A 17,303-nucleotide genomic window follows, 5' to 3' on the forward strand; every position below is an offset into this window, starting at 1 on the left:
TATATAGGTACTGGAATCATAAGGTTCCTCTATGTAACCAGATAATTGCCGTGAAAGGCTAACTTGTAGTGGGCATATCTTCTTCCCTGTCGTGATTATTCTCTCCAGCGGAAACTGAGACTCTCAGATCACTTCGTGTCTGCCAACAAAGCAGCAGCAGCTGAAGATGACCAACTTCCTCATGTGTCACAGGGTGATCAGACGTTGCAACAAAAGACATGCAGGTGGGAGAGAGAAGAGAAAAAGCTTACAGCACCTGGTATTCCCAAGCAGTCTCCCATCCAAGTACTAACCAGGCCCAACCCTGCTTGGCTTCCGAGATCAGACGAGGTTGGGTATTTTCAGGGTGGTGTGTCCGTAAGCAACAATGCCTGTGACAAATGTGCATTATGTAGGTACTGGAATCATACAGTTCCTCGATGTAACCAGATAATTGCCGAGAAAGGCTAACTTGTATCGGGCACATCTCCTTCCCTGATGTGATTATTATCTGCAGTTGAAACTGAGACTCTCAGATCACTTCGTGTCTGCCAACAAAGCAGCAGCAGCTGAAGATGAACAACGTCCTCATGTGTCACAGGGTGATCAGACGTTGCAACAAAAGACATGCAAGTGGTAGAGAGAAGAGAAAAAGCTTACTGCACCTGGTATTCCCAAGCGGTCTCCCATCCAAGTACTAACCAGGCCCAACCCTGCTTGGCTTCTGAGATCAGACGAGGTCGGGCATATTCAGGGTGGTGTGGCCGTAAGCAACAATGTTGGTCACAAATGTGCATTATATCGGTACTGGAATCATACAGTTCCTCTATGTAACCAGATAATTGCCGAGAAAGGCTAACTTGTATCGGGCACATCTTCTTCCCTGTCGTGATTATTCTCTCCAGCTGAAACTGAGACTCTCAGATCACTTCGTGTCTGCCAACAAAGCAGAAGCAGCTGAAGATGACCAACTTCCTCATGTGTCACAGGGTGATCAGACGTTGCAACAAAAGACATGCAGGTGGTAGAGAGAAGACTAAAAGCTTACAGCACCTGGTATTCCCAAGCTGTCGCCCATCCAAGTACTAACCAGGCCCAACCCTGCTTGGCTTCCGAGATCAGACGAGGTCGGGCATGTTCAGGGTGGTGTGGCCGTAAGCAACAATGTCTGTCACAAATGTGCATTATATCGGTACTGGAATCATACAGTTCCTCTATGTAACCAGATAATTGCCGAGAAAGGCTAACTTGTATCGGGCACATCTTCTTCCCTGTCGTGATTATTCTCTCCAGCTGAAACTGAGACTCTCAGATCACTTCGTGTCTGCCAACAAAGCAGAAGCAGCTGAAGATGACCAACTTCCTCATGTGTCACAGGGTGATCAGACGTTGCAACAAAAGACATGCAGGTGGTAGAGAGAAGAGAAAAAGCTTACAGCAACTGGTATTCCCAAGCGGTCTTCCATCCAAGTACTAACCAGGCCCAACCCTGCTTGGCTTCCAAGATCAGACGAGGTCGGGCATATTCAGGGTGGTGTGGCCGTAAGCAACAATGCCTGTGACAAATGTGCATTATGTAGGTACTGGAATCATACAGTTCCTCGATGTAACCAGATAATTGCCGAGAAAGGCTAACTTGTAGTGGGCACATCTTCTTCCCTGTCGTGATTATTCTCTCCAGCTGAAACTGAGACTCTCAGATCACTTCGTGTCTGCCAACAAAGCAGAAGCAGCTGAAGATGACCAACTTCCTCATGTGTCACAGGGTGATCAGACGTTGCAACAAAAGACATGCAAGTGGTAGAGAGAAGAGAAAAAGCTTACAGGACCTGGTATTCCCAAGCAGTCTCCCATCCAAGTACTAACCAGGCCCAACCCTGCTTGGCTTCCGAGATCAGACGAGGTCGGGTATTTTCAGGGTGGTGTGTCCGTAAGCAACAATGCCTGTGACAAATGTGCATTATGTAGGTACTGGAATCATACAGTTCCTCTATGTAACCAGATAATTGCCGAGAAAGGCTAACTTGTAGTGGGCACATCTTCTTCCCTGTCGTGATTATTCTCTCCAGCGGAAACTGAGACTCTCAGATCACTTCGTGTCTGCCAACAAAGCAGCAGCAGCTGAAGATGACCAACTTCCTCACGTGTCACAGGGTGATCAGACGTTGCAACAAAAGACATGCAGGGGGTAGAGAGAAGAGAAAAAGCTGACAGCACCTGGTATTCCCAAGCAGTCTCCCATCCAAGTACTAACCAGGCCCAACCTTGCTTGGCTTCCGAGATCAGACGAGGTCGGGTATTTTCAGGGTGGTGTGTCCGTAAGCAACAATGCCTGTGACAAATGTGCATTATGTAGGTACTGGAATCATACAGTTCCTCGATGTAACCAGATAATTGCCGAGAAAGGCTAACTTGTATCGGGCACATCTTCTTCCCTGATGTGATTATTACCTGCAGTTGAAACTGAGACTCTCAGATCACTTCGTGTCTGCCAACAAAGCAGCAGCAGCTGAAGATGACCAACTTCCTCATGTGTCACAGGGTGATCAGACGTTGCAACAAAAGACATGCAGGGGGTAGAGAGAAGAGAAAAAGCTTACAGCACCTGGTATTCCCAAGCAGTCTCCCATCCAAGTACTAACCAGGCCTAACCCTGCTTGGCTTCCGAGATCAGACTAGGTTGGGTATTTTCAGGGTGGTGTGGCCGTAAGTGACGATGTCTGTGACAAATTTGCATTATATAGGTACTGGAATCATACAGTTCCTCGATGTAACCAGATAATTGCCGAGAAAGGCTAACTTGTAGTGGGCACATCTTCATCCCTGATGTGATTATTACCTGCAGTTGAAACTGAGACTCTCAGATCACTTCGTGTCTGCCAACAAAGCAGCAGCAGCTGAAGATGACCAACTTCCTCATGTGTCACAGGGTGATCAGACGTTGCAACAAAATACATGCAGGTTGTAGAGAGAAGAGAAAAAGCTTACAGCACCTGGTATTCCCAGGCGGTCTCCCATCCAAATACTAACCAGGCCCCCTGCTTAGCTTTCAAGATCAGGCGTGTTCAGGGTGGTGTGGCCGTAAGCAAAAGTCACCGTAACAAATATCTATTATATAGCTGCTTGAACCATATGTTTCTTTTAGTTTTTCACCTAATTGGCTTGAGAGGCTGATGTTGATCCTGCACATGTTCTTCTCTCTCATGTTGGTTCTCTGCAGCTGAAAGTGAGACTCTCAGATAACTTAGTGTCTGTCGACCTCTTCTGTTCCCTGTGTGTAGTTTTGTGTTCAGCGTCACACAGAGAGACTGAGGCTGCTTAGTTAGATGAAATCATCACAAATTGCTCATTTTTAAACAGTTACATTATATTTTAGAAGTCAGAACACAGTGATAGATGTTGTTTCAGCATCTATAAAAAGCTGATTTGTGACTGATTCTCTCGCTTACGGCCATACCACCCTGAACACGCCCGATCTCGTCAGATCTAGGAAGCTAAGCAGGGTAGGGCCTGGTTAGTACTTGGATGGTAGAAAAAGTGCACGTGCCGCCACTTTAAACTGTCAAACAGGCAACTTTATATCTAACAGCAAACGCTGAGAGCTGCTCTGCAGAATAAATACTTTTACTGGTGGAAGTGTTAGTAAATGTTGCTGATGACACTTTGATTCTTTTACCTGAGTGAGGTTTTAGGTGCAGAGGCCCAAAAAATACTGAGGTCATGAGTCAGAACTTCTAGTCGGGTTCGGGGCTCCCCTGGAAATTTATTTAATTTCATTATTTAAATCTGGCCATTTTCAGAGTCTTAAAGGAACAAAAACAACATCATAATGACTTTTAGGTTTATTTGTTTAGTTTGTTATCAGAGAACATCAGCCTCATCCTAAATGATTTGCAAATGAGTTACAATGTAAAACTGGAGAATGAATTTCATCAAGTCATGGATTAGGAATAAAAAGGAATGAACTGTCCCGGGACAGAGGGATAATATATACAAATTAAACTTTGATTCATGTTTCCTTGCTATCTGAGTAGGACGCTGGGCTGCAATACAAATATCTCCACATTAAAATGCATTTTTTCTCACAGTCATCTACCACTTAAACTGCTCTCCACCTACATGTTTAGCTTGATGTGCTCCTCTTTCAGTGACAGGTGTGACTGACTGACTCACTAACGGTAACAACATCAAAGTCCGACTTGTGTGGTAGTTACCATAGCGACAGTGCATGTTGTCGATGACGCGCAGCACGTCTGCCCAAACTGAGCCACTGTTTTATTAAACAGCGCTACTCTTGGCTCTTCAAATATAAAATCACCACAATTTCAGCAACAAAATAAAAATTAAAAATACAGAGGACACGACCTCGGTGTCCTCTATGGTAGTTACTGCCTTGCTCCTATGATTAGATAGAGAGGACAGCTGATTTTCCTTTGCCTGCCTTTTGTGTTGAAGGACTGAGTCACACAGTTTTATCAACCACATATTTTATTTTTTGGACGTTTTTGAAAGAGTATCCATACCAAGGAGTAAAATTGTACAATCCTCTTTTTCCTAAATCAGTACAAACTTGTGCGCACCGCATGGAGTTGGCGCTCAGATCCCGGCCGGCAGAAATTGCTGCTCCTTGATTGGATGATTGGTTGGCCCATGGGTGGGCACCGGGTTAATTGTGCAGGCTTTTGAGTAGTTCTCCTTGTCGCTGATTGTTACCATGGGATTGTTTTTCCTGTTTCCTTCTCCTTTGGCTTCTGTGTCCAAATTCCAAATGGAGAGCATGGAAAAATATATGCATTGCCAATGACTATGCAAGAAGAAACCAAATAGATTCAATTAGTGACACTCAGAGGTGAGAAGGCAAATAGCACAGAACCTCTCAGCTGAATGTTCCACTTTTTCAACATTAACCAATTTAAGCCCTCTCTTTGGAATTGGTCAATCACTCTGGTGTGACTGGATAACTGACTAACCTCATCCACTCATCTTCTTTCCAGAACACAAACATGACAGCACACCTGAAGGTTCCACCGAGATTTGAACTCGGATCACTGGATTCAAAGTCCAGAGTGCTGACCTTTACACCATGGAACCCCTTCCACAGGCAAACTATGCTCTTATTCATGCAAATGCTTGACAACATAAAGGTTAAATTTTTCAGCGGTGCTCTTACAGCTTGTATTCTTAATATGGGCACGACAGTTAAGCAACACATTCTGTATCTTCGCTGGTCAAAGGTTAGAATCCGCCTGTCACGCGGAGGAATGGGGTTCGATTCCTTGACAGGAAGGGTGCCATTTTCACTGAGCAGCTGGTAGTTCACCAAAGTCCGTTTCACACCTCAGCATTGGAGAATCTCTTGAAAACGTCCAAAAAATGACTTTACGACAGAGATTATCTGCTGGAAATGCATTCTCACAGAGCTCCAGAGTGGTGCCTGGGGACAGCTCATAGGACGCAGGGCGGGATCCGCTTTTGTACGATGCAGAACATTTGCTGTTTTCTTTCCAGCATGTCAAGAATAGCAGATGAGGCTCCCTCCTATCCATAATTATGAATATGTTGATGTTGCCATCAGTAACGTGCAGTCATACATCTACACACAAGAATGAAATAAACAGAGTTGGAGCAAGCAAAGACCTTCCGCGTGTGAGGCGAATGTGATAATCGCTACACTACGGAAACTGTTGCTGTGCCTACTGTTGAGAATTCCAACAGACAAATAATAGATAGATTTATCCATTATCATTTTTTAGTTGATGTTAATCATCAAAAAGTCCATTTTAATCATTCTTTTGGAAAGTAGTGTTTCTACCATGTTTGAGAGAAAATGGCCTGGGTGTGCAGGCTTTTGAGTAGTCAAACCCCAGCTGGTTGAGGCGGGTGGCCACCCTTCCTGAGTCTGGTCCTGCCAGAGGTTTCTTCCTGTTAAAAGGGAGTCGTTCCTTTCCACAGTCGCTCAGGCTCGCTCAGGACGGGAGATTGGACTGAAGACAAGTTTAGAGAGAGAGAGAGAAAGAGAAAAACAATAACAATAAAAAAAGATCTGTCAGTCTATCAGACCATTCCACAGCTGTACTTTCTTACCGCCCGTAACCAAGCGAGAGGAAGAATGCGCGCTAATTACTGCACCCGTCCCGCTCATAGACGTCACTTTTTTCTTGACGCATTTGGCGCGACCAAGATTCCAACGACACTGGAGCGGGACTGCGGAGCGGGGGTCTGACTCTGAGGTAAGTGCAACTTCTTTTTTGGGCAATAGTCCCATGCAGAGAGTAAGCCATCAAGTTGGATAATGGAGCAGTGGGCTATGTTGTTGATCTCATCAAACCAAGTCGAACTTTCTGCCCTCCATGGTGCTGATTTCCTGCTATTTCTCCCCATTTATCTCATCCCTCTACCCAGTGCTGTCAGCTCCTTTTGATCCAGACCCACTGACTGATTTCCTAACTTATGACATGAGGTTACCGTGGCTTGTGTGTCACCAACTCAGCAGTTTTCGAGAGTTTCCGAGTCGGGAATTAAAACACAGGGACTGTACTGTATTTTCACGACCATAAGGCGCACATAAAAGTTTTAGATTTTCTTCAAAATGTGCAGCGCGCCTTATAGTGCAGTGCGCCCTGTCAGACAGTGTCTCACTCCTGCGCAGGAGTGTTGTTGTAAGGCGGACATAGTAGAGAACACCATGAGAACGTTAAAGGGTGAAGTGGGAGCGTTGATTGTACCGGTATATAAAAGTACAGGGGTGTGTGTTTAAACTGAAGGCCATCAACTACGCGGAGGAACATGGGAATCGAGCAGCCGCAAGAGAATTTAAGATCAACGGATCGATGGTTCGCAAGTGGAGGAAGCTGGAAAACGAGCTCCGACAGGTGAAGAAGACGCAACTGAGTTTCCGTTGAAATAAGGAGAGGTGGCCCGAGTTGGAGGAAAGACTCGAGCAGTGGATCATCGAGCAAAGAACGAGTGGGAGAAGCGTTTCGACGGTCACCATTCGACTTAAAGCGGCAACGCTAGCAGAAGAAATGAAAATCGAACATTTCCAAGGAGGTCCGTCTTGGTGCTTTCGTTTCATGAAACGGTGCCATTTTTCCATCCGGACCAGGACTACAGTAGCGCAGAAACTTCCAGCGGATTATAATGAAAAGCTGGCCAGCTTCCGCTCCTACTGCTTTAAACATATCACCGATAAACACATCCAGCCCAGCCACATCACTAATATGGATGATGGATATGGACTTTCGACATCACGGTGAGTCACACTGTGGAGAAGACTGGGACCAGCGTGGTAGCGATACGCACAACGGGGTACGAGAAGTCTTCTTTTACTGTTGTGCTAGGCTGCCATGCTAATGGACAGAAACTGCCGCCTATGGTGATTTTTAAGAGAAAGACTTTGCCTAAAGAGAAGTTTCCAGCTGGAGTTATCATTAAGGCAAATAAAAAGGGCTGGATGGATGAGGAAATTATGAAAGAGTGGCTGCGGGAGGTGTATGTAAGAAGACCAGGTGGTTTTTTCCACGCATCGCCATCGCTGTTGATCTGTGACTCTATGCGTGCCCATCTCACAGCCGATGTGAAAACACAAGTTAAGCAAACGAACTCTGAGCTTGCTATCATTCCGGGAGGCCTGACAAAGGAACTCCAACCGCTGGACATTGGTGTGAATCGGCCGTTCAAAGTCAGACTGCGAGCGGCGTGGGAGCAATGGATGACTGATGGAGACCATAGTTTCACTAAGGGTGGAAGGCAACGCCGGGCAAGTTACGCCACAGCTTGTGAGTGGATTGTAGATGCTTGGGCTAACGTGTCTGCTAGCACTGTTGTTCGAGCTTTCGCAAAAGCCGGCATCATTTCCGAGGAGCCACACGGCTTTTACAGTGAAGACAGTGAACCTGGCATGTTTGATGGAGATTTAGCACAGCTGTTCAATGCAGAAACAGAAGATGAAGACTTCGATGGGTTTGAGTTATGACGCACACTTGCTTGTTCAACCGTGTTTTAAATAAAGCACAAACAAACTCAGTTTTGCTCCCGATCTATTTTTAAATACAAAAACTTGTATGCTTGTGTGGATTGTATATAAAACTCACGCCCTATAATTAGGTGCGCCTTATGTGTGTTAAAAACACAGTAACGGCACACCACTGAGACTGCGCCTTTTAGTACGGTGCGCCGTATGGTCGTGAAAAAACGGTATATTTCTACGGGCTCCACCCACGCTGTGGAATGGCTTCTCCACGGCCTGCGGCGTCGGTCGCTTTCCACCGGGTGCACCGGCTTTTTAATGTATATTCTCCCCTCCTGATTTAAATAAACACTTTTTTGATGTAACTCCAACTTTAAATAACTTAATTATTCAATTCAAGATCAAGGCAAAACTTGTGCAATATAAATAATCAACATCTCTCTAAAATATTTTTTCTAGGACAAGAACCAATCTGAAGTTGTGACTCTCCTGGCAAGTGAGTGTGATGAATGGGGACAAATCTACCCCCTGCTGAGCCACTTGGCAGCAGTTGCGCTGGTCAACCCAGTTTCCAGGGTAAACTGTGAGAGAGACTTCTCCACAATGAATCGAGTAAGGCAAAATGCCATGACCAGAGTTTCTGAGTGGTGTGCCTAATATTTAATCCATTTACAGGGAACTGCATACATAACCAGACTAGGGTACAAAATGTGTGTTCCAAAGGCACCTCCTGCTTTCATTCCTTTTGATTAATTGCAGTTATCTTCATTTTTAGGTGAAATCAGACCTCCCTAATAAACTTCAGCAACTGAGTTAGTTTTTGGTATTGTTTTATTCTGAATTAAATTTAAAATACTTCTGATATGCCTTTGTAAGTTCTTATTTATCAACGTATGTTCATATACAGCAATTTATATCCATGGTCTCAAAATGCACTTAAGTGTGATCCATCAGGCTTAAAAACGTACACACACATTAAATCCCCCGAGGGTCGGAGACTCTCCCACCACAGTCTCCTAAAATCCTGGGAAACACTTGATCAAACAACTGCAGAGTAGTGCAATCAAACAACACTGACTCAGTGGCGCAATAAGAGGCTGAAGAGGCAGGACAGTAGCATTCTGCTGCAAGGGGTCAACCTGCCTGACTCCCCAGAGTACAGCTGGACAGGCAGTGGATAAGCAGAAGTCAGCAGCTCAGAGGCAGGTGTTCAGTCAGCCACCACCTCCAGCTCCTGTACTTTTAAGCCCCTTCATTGTGCCAGTTGTGTTTGTCATCTCAACTGGAAACAAACAGATTGTGCCGTCTGGTCCCCTGCCCTCACCTCCGCCAACCCGGAGAGCGTAAGTGCACCCGCACAGTGGAAAAAAACTAATGCCGTCAGTGCCACCTGCCGCGCATAAAAGAAAATGGTCATGGGCAGTATTATGGGAATATATACTGTCCCAAAAAGAACAGAATGTCTCTGGAAGAATGGATGCAGGAGATGAGGAGAAAGAGGGAGGAAGAAAAAAAATGGTTTCAGATCATTCTTTACATGTCAATATGCATGTAAATAGTTTTAAAAGAAAAAAATGTCTTAATTTACTGTTCTAATTAGTTTCTTTTGTTAATTTATTGTATTTATTTTGTTTTGTTTTAGTTATCTTTTTATTCTATTTTATATTGTTTCTTGTTCTAAATGACTTAATAAAGAAAGAAATTAATAACTTTAAACATTTTCCATTTTTTGTTTATTTATTGTATGTATTTTATTTTGGTATTTATCATTTATTTATTCATTCTATTTTATTATTGTACTCTTGTTGCTCTTGTTGTAATGTTTCCTAAATTTAATTATTTTCTATATTTGTTCATTTATTGCTTTTACTTTATTTATGTTATATATCTTTTTTTTTCTATTTTGAATTTAATTTATTCCTGTTTTTATTGCTTCAGGTTTAATTTCACACGTGTTTCTGAGTGTTTGTGTGTGTGTGAAATTAGTAATAAATTTGTTACATTTCAGTGAGTGTCTTCAGTTTTTTTCAACTCATTCATAGAAGACGACTACAATGTTGCAGTACTCAATTCAGAAATTTAAAAATTACATTTGATAACACTTGGTAAAAGTTTGTCTCATGTCCAATGATGGAATCAAACCGGCAACCTTTGGATTGAGAGCCTCCTACACTATTCTACAGCAGTGTCAAGTTAGCTTAGATTTCTCAAATGAATACACCAGACTGTGTGCTTTTACTTGAAATGGACAGCAGAAACACAAATAACTACAAGTTCCTTCCATTTTTTTCCACTCATTTTCTCAAAATGTCTTCTTTTCCTTCATTTTTCTCCTTCCCCCTTTTCCTTCTTCTTTCGCCTCAAATACAGACTATTGCTCCCCTGCTTCAGCTCAGTCGGCAGAGCATCAGACGTCTAATTTGAGGATCCACAAGTCCCTGTTCAGGAGTATAAATTTAATCTGCCACTTAACCTGTGCTTCCCTCTATGCCTGCACTCCATTTCTACACTGTCACCTCTGACAGAGCCTGGCTAATGGTGTTCCTTCTATGTAGCTTATTGTTAGCTTTGCTGTTAGCTGCATCGTTATATCCTCATTTGTAAGTTGCTTTGGATAAAAGCTAAATGCATAAACATAAAGTGATAAAGCCGGCTGTCGACAGTTGAACACATTTTAAAAACATACGTGAACAACTAATTTGCACAATAGTCTCATCTTTCAACTCCACTTTCCTCTGGTTCAGCTTGTATATGAACAGTTCTGCAGTTAAAAGCTAAAATCCCAAAGCAGAGTGGAGCTTCTGTGTTACCCGAGGACGGACTGATCTCCGCAGTGAATTCATCTCTTCCCAGGATGCTGTTTCCACTGGAGCTTTTCCCTGCTCCAGTCTCCCCAACAATTAATATCTGTTGTGAACAAAATAAAACAAGTAAAGAATCAAGATTGAACCGATGTAAACTGATGTGAAAAACTGTTCCATGTAACTGTTTCTACCTTAAGCTCTCAGAATTTATATTTTTCTTTGAACAAATTTATCAGGGGAGAGCGCGAACGCAGTCCCCCACTACCAGAAATTAAGCAGTTGACATTCCCACATTTGGGGAATTCACAAAGGTCAGAACAGCCTCAGTGCAATGGCTGATCCTCACCTTGGGAGAACCATCTTCTTGATCATGGTATCTCCCCTGCCAAGTAAGTATGAGTTGTTTAGCTCACTGAGGGGGGACTCACTCACACACATACTGAGCACACTGACGGTGCTAACAGTCTATAAGCTAACTACACCAGAGGTTACAGAGGCTGGGATTCTACATATATGTACAGAGGAAGCAGGTTTGTTAAAAAAAAAGAGTGAAATAATGTAACATTTAACATTTTAAAAACATACTTCTTATTTCCCATAATGCAGTGCTGTTTATGTGCACAACAGGCTAACTCCGCGGTTCTCAAAGTGTGGGGCGCGCCCTACTGGTGGGGAATAGAGACGTGACAGGTGGGGCGCGCCAAACGGGAGGAAATATTTCCCTTTTATGCCTATCTTTATCATTTTTTTTACAATAAGCTTTTTGAAAGATACATTCACCAGATTAAATGTTGGCGAAGTTCAAACGAAAGGAACTCAACATTTGCCGAAAGCTTGACTGGACTCTTGTGCATAGTTACGGTTGCTAACGTAGGATTGGACAGAAGCCGTTTGTGGGAGGGAAACTTTCGCGCCGATGGGTAGCAGACGAGCGGAGGCAATAACAACATGGATAAATTTGTGACACGGACCACAAAAGTTGTCGAACCAGCGCCAGCAGAGAGACACAAACCAGACGGGCCTCATCAACCAAAAAGCCAACCAAAAAGGAAATATGATGGAGGGTATCTTGCTCTTGGATTCACGGCAACGGCGGTGGGGGCAGAGGAGAGACCCATGTGTGTTCTGTGTCTTAAACCGCTAGCAGCAGACAGCATGAGACCCAACAAATTAAGAAGACACCTAGAGACCACACACCCCAGTCACGTCAATAAACCCATTGATTTCTTTCAAAGAAAACTGGCAGAATACCGTCAACAGGAGAATCGCATGATAAAAGCTGCATCAGTAAACGGTAAAGCACAGATGGCTTCATATAGAGTTGCATACAGAATTGCACAATGCAAAAAACCACACACAATTGCTGAGCAGCTCATTCTCCCCGCTGCTTTAGACATGGTGTCAGTTATGCTTGACGAGACAAGCGCAGCTAAATTAAAAGCTGTCCCACTGTCAAACGACACAATTGCGAGACGTATAGGGGACATTTCAAGTGATCTTGAGGAACAACTCATAGAAAAATTAAAAGAAAGTCGTTTTGCATTACAAGTGGACGAAGCTACTGACAGCAATAAAGACTGCCTGTTCATCTCGTACGTGCGCTTTGTGAATTGCGAGTCACTGTGTGAGGAGTTGCTCTTTTGCAAATACATAAAAAAATAGAGCCACAGCTGATGAGCTGTTTAAGATCATGGACAGTTACCTCAAAGAACACCATCTTAAATGGGAAAACTGTGTGGGCTTTTGCTCTGATGGCGCACAGACCATGGCAGGGTCAAGAAACGGGCTGCAGGCGCTAATAAAGAGGGTTGTGCCAGATGCGCACTGGACGCACTGTGTTATTCACAGGGAAGCGCTCGCGTCAAGACAGCTCAGCCCTGAACTAAATGAGGTTTTGACAGAAGTTGTGAGCGTGGTGAATTTTATCAAAATCCGACCCCTGAAAGCGCGACTGTTCTCCGCACTTTGTGAGGAAATGGGAGCTGATCACACATCTGTGCTGTTTCACAGTGAAGCAAGGTGGCTCTCCCGGGGTAAAGTGCTGTCGCGTGTCTTTGAGCTCAGGGCAGAGATTCGGATGTTCTTGGAGGAGGAGCACATGTATGAGGCTGCAAGCAAGTTCTGTGATGAACAATTTCTGCTTAAACTGGCCTACCTCAGCGATGTGTTTGGCAAGCTGAATGAATTAAATCTTCAGCTTCAAGGCAAAGACAAGCACCTACCTCACCTGGCAGACAAGATCACAGCATTCTCCCGAAAGCTCGAGGTATGGGGCAGGCGCCTCGATCAGCCAAACATAGATGTCTTTGAGAACCTGAGTGAAGTTGCTGAAACCACTGATTCTGGAGCCACCACAGTGATCCCATGTATTAAGCAGCACATCTCTTCCCTGAGAGGATTGTTTCAAAAATACTTCCCAAACAACAGTGCTCAGTATGCCTGGGTTATGGATCCATTCAATGCAGCAGGTTGGTATTTTGACATTTTATTTATGAACACTGGTAACCTCTTTCACCCACAACTACGTTACCAGCCAGCTAATAGGAGGCTCAAACAGACTTGATGCCGAGTGAAAGCTGGGGCTTAAAACCATGTTTTACTTATAATCTGTGAACTGATTAGACATGAAAATGATCAAGTGAAAGTCACTGAGCTGTTTGTTAGATTGTAAAACAACTTATAGAGCTCTATCGGACCCTGGTGGAGAACATAGGTAACTGCAGGATTCAACCAATAGACAATGAGCCATAAAACAGGGTCCTAAAATAAACACTAAATACACAATGTTGTGATTAAGTCATAGCTAAGTGTAGCTAAAGTATTTACAAATCATTAACTGAAGGGTACTCAATTCTAGTTCAGACAAATACAAATATATATTTTTTATATTATGTCTATAAAAAGTGAAATTGCCCCTTTTCTCAACAACCGAGCTTGGATGTGAAATTCAGCGTAGTACAATATTTAATAATTTAGTAAAAATAAAAGATAACAGACGTAAGACTCCAACGTCACCACTCACAACAACCGTTACATAAATTAAGACATGCGCAGTTAGCCAATAAAGTCAGAAAGAGTTTAACGTTAGCATGCTAGCTTGCTAACTCAGCGATATACAATCGTCCTGCTGCATTAAACACAAAAAATATATCTTGGCAATTGTTATGTGAGTTGTACGATTGATAGTATTTCTAGATACTGAGAACATGGATTCAAGTAGTAAAAAAAATAACTCACGAAAGGAATTTTCCATGCCAGTTGTTAATTCTTTGCTCCCGTGTCAAACCACAGCAAGCTAATAGCAATTAAACCTGCGTTTGACCGCGCATGCTCAATTTTCTTAACCTTTGACCCAATATTTAGTCAAAGGAAAAACATACAGTTTTAAACTTTTGACAAGTTCACATTGCCTGTAGTCGTTGGCATTTATTAAAACTAGTTTATGATATTTCAGAGTGTAATTTGAAGAAATAAATTACATGGTAACTTAATTAGCTTATTATGTCCACCTGCTGACTGAAGGGTTAATTAGGGTTTTATCTTAAACAAATCTTAGGTATCAGGTTCTGCGACACATAACAGTATTTTGTCTATGACAAGAAATAAATTGTATTTTTAGAAAAGTCAACAAGTTAACTGAAAATACAATAAGTAATATCCCCTTATTCTAATCATATAAATATAAAGAAAGTAGGATGTTGTGTGCAACATCGATAAAAGCAATGCATTCTCTTTTCCCTCAGACACTTAAAATCCATATTAAATTAAAATAATACAAGAAAAAAATATGTGTCTGGTTAAGGGTCCAGCAGGTCAGTTCTGGATCATTTGTTTGACTGATTTCAAGAGGATATATAGATGAAAATGTTTGTGTCTGCATTACAAATATCAGGTATGAACTAAACAATCGTGGCTACAAGTATTCATGACAACAAAATTGAAAAATTAATAGAAAACAAAAATAGATAAATCCAGGCATTATAAAGAAAGTATTTACCTCTTCTTTTGGCAGATGAATTTCACTTGAAAAAAGGAGGTGGAGAGTTTGTGATCCTAAGTAAAATACCACAAAACAAGTCCAGTTTGAAATCAAAGTGATTTTAATCAAGATAACATCATGACACCATGTGCATTTTTAACACATTAACCAATCGCCAAAGATCATTCTTTGATAGATATCACAAAAAAAACAATCAAAATAAACTATAGAAATCACCTTAAATACACCAATTGCAGAGTGTTGATCACATTCATTGAAACTACAACAGGTTGGCATGATATAGGCTGTGTCAAAAGCAGTCCCTGTTTCCCTTTTTGGAACTCATCCTTTCTAAGGACAAAGCTAAATGTATGAGGATCAAACACAACAAGTACCTGGGACATCTCAGCAGATCCAGGATCAGCAACATGGAGACTGAGAGCCAAAAATAAACAGAGAACAACATAACAAACTGTTTAACAATGACAATGATGTAGAAGATATACAGAAAAATGCATGTGTATATACAAATCTACTATGAATTTACACCGTCTTTTCTATTATAAACAGGAGAGATATGTTTAAAAAATATCATGAAGTTATACTATGACAAAAAGCAAGTACCATGTGTGAGATGCTGCAGGGTCAAGAGACACTGTGTGCTGAGAGTCCTCCTATCTATCTTATTTCAACTTCTGTCTAATCCTTGTTTGACTGAATGTCCCATAACCTTGTGTGGCCAGTGATCTCGTAGGATGGATGGATGGATGACTTTATTAATCCCCTTGGGAGGTTGCTTCTGGGAAATTGAAATCTCCATCTCACTCAGGCTCAGCACTGTTATATACAGAAATGTACAGAATAAATAAAAAAAAATGGAAACTAAATAGCAATAGCATAGTTTTTAGTTTTTTTTTTAACTCAGAGACAAATCTGTGTCATCTTCGTGATATGTCATGCAGACTCCGTGCTGTGAGAATAAATGTTTCGTATTAATTGTCTCAAGCGACTCTGAGCCTCATTTTGAGAGAATTTTCTTGACACTAACACAAGAGACATTTGACATAGTTTCACAGGTTGAAGTTGAGCCTCGTGCCCTTTTAGTGTTGGAACAGCCTTAACTTTCAGCTTTAGTCATGACAATCAAACAGCTGTCTGGAAAGTACAGGGAACAACTCCAAAACTTTTTCAAACTGCGTTAAAAATTTCTGTCTTTGGGAAAGATTAGCACAAAGATTAGAACCAAACACACATTTTTTTAAAATATCTCTGGAGCAAGAACATGAAACGCATGAGAAATGTTGACATCTGACCTTTAATAAAATGCAGAACAATGAAATACAAACAAGTGTAAAGCTAGACTTTACATCAAACTGAAATGATATATTGCTTCTAAAGATGTTGTATGTTTACAAACATACCCACAGCTGGTGCAAAGCTACTTTGTGAATTTTAACTTTAAACAAAACATATATGTTCAGTATAATAGAATAAAACATGTATCTACTTTCAAACAGATTGCTAATTCAATTCAATTCAGTTTTATTCATATAGCGCCGAATTAAAACAATGTCATCTCATGGCACTTATATTGTTCTATCAACTCACAACTGATGCTATATTTATCTTGAACGGTGGGAGATCCGTCCATAGTTCCCAACTATCCCAACAAATTATAAAGCACTTTCAATGACTCTTCAAACATGTGCTACCCACAGAACATTCAGAACAAAAGCCCTGACAAGAGAAGGTGGTAATCCAAAAAGAAGATTTTTAATCTGAACAAGGGAAATTCTTCTGATTGGTAGTTCCATTTGCTGCTCCCAGGTGAATGTTTTCTTATCTGCCGTAAAATATATTGTTGATTTAAACCAATAATTTATCCGCAAGTGTGAATACGTTGGTGAGTCTTTAGGTGAGATAATTGAGTGAAAGCTGCTCCACACTGACCACAGCTATAGGGTTTCTCTCCTGTGTGAATACGTTGATGTGTCTTAAGATGGGAAGATGTAGGGAAAGCTGCCCCACACTGACCACAGCTGTAAGGTTTCTCTCCTGTGTGAATACGTTGGTGTTTCTTAAGATTGGAAGATGTTGTGAATGCTGCTCCACACTGACTACAGCTGTAAGGTTTCTCTCCTGTGTGAATACATAGGTGTGTCTTTAGACTGGATAATCGAGCAAAACCTGCTCCACACTGACCACAGCTGTAAGGTTTCTCTCCTGTGTGAATACGTTGGTGTATCTTAAGATAGGAAGATGTTGTGAATGCTGCTCCACACTGACCACAGCTGTAAGGTTTCTGTCCTGTGTGAATACGTTGGTGTATCTTAAGATAGGAAGATGTAGTGAAAGCTGCTCCACACTGACCACAGCTGTATGGTTTCTGTCCTGTGTGAATACGTTGGTGTTTCTTAAGATTGGAAGATGTTGTGAATGCTGCTCCACACTGACCACAGCTGTAAGGTTTCTGTCCTGTGTGAATACGTTGGTGTGTCTTAAGATCGGAAGAAGTAGTGAAAGCTGCTCCACATTGACCACAGCTGTAAGGTTTCTCTCCTGTGTGAATACG

At 42.1% G+C, this 17,303-nt stretch overlaps 2 protein-coding genes, 5 non-coding genes and 4 pseudogenes across 7 annotated transcripts in view; 1 reads left to right on the top strand and 10 right to left on the bottom strand.

Moving 5' to 3' along the window:
- LOC140291438 (uncharacterized) overlaps nucleotides 1-17,303 on the bottom strand; it is an 873,052-nt gene that overhangs the window by 572,491 nt on the left and 283,258 nt on the right. The gene's annotated exons all lie outside the window — the stretch shown is intronic.
- Nucleotides 1-17,303, top strand: part of LOC140295152 (NLR family CARD domain-containing protein 3-like) — a 229,674-nt gene that overhangs the window by 96,632 nt on the left and 115,739 nt on the right. The window lies entirely within an intron of this gene.
- Nucleotides 245-363, bottom strand: LOC140299770 (5S ribosomal RNA; annotated as a pseudogene).
- Nucleotides 633-751, bottom strand: LOC140298714 (5S ribosomal RNA). The gene has a single exon (XR_011914335.1). It is a non-coding gene; the product is annotated as a 5S ribosomal RNA (ribosomal RNA).
- Nucleotides 1,021-1,139, bottom strand: LOC140298143 (5S ribosomal RNA). Its single transcript, XR_011913817.1, has one exon. It is a non-coding gene; the product is annotated as a 5S ribosomal RNA (ribosomal RNA).
- On the bottom strand, nucleotides 1,409-1,527 carry LOC140301632 (5S ribosomal RNA; annotated as a pseudogene).
- Nucleotides 1,797-1,915, bottom strand: LOC140293324 (5S ribosomal RNA). The gene has a single exon (XR_011912661.1). It is a non-coding gene; the product is annotated as a 5S ribosomal RNA (ribosomal RNA).
- LOC140297041 (5S ribosomal RNA) lies at nucleotides 2,185-2,303 on the bottom strand (annotated as a pseudogene).
- On the bottom strand, nucleotides 2,573-2,691 carry LOC140285212 (5S ribosomal RNA; annotated as a pseudogene).
- trnaq-uug (transfer RNA glutamine (anticodon UUG)) lies at nucleotides 4,999-5,070 on the bottom strand. Its single transcript has one exon. It is a non-coding gene; the product is annotated as a tRNA-Gln (tRNA).
- On the bottom strand, nucleotides 10,986-11,149 carry LOC140297485 (U1 spliceosomal RNA). Its single transcript, XR_011913215.1, has one exon. It is a non-coding gene; the product is annotated as a U1 spliceosomal RNA (small nuclear RNA).

The sequence above is a fragment of the Leuresthes tenuis genome, unplaced genomic scaffold, assembly GCF_036924035.1.
Source record: "Leuresthes tenuis unplaced genomic scaffold, fLeuTen1.0.hap1 SCAF_1, whole genome shotgun sequence".
Classification (NCBI taxonomy): Eukaryota; Metazoa; Chordata; class Actinopteri; order Atheriniformes; family Atherinopsidae; genus Leuresthes; species Leuresthes tenuis.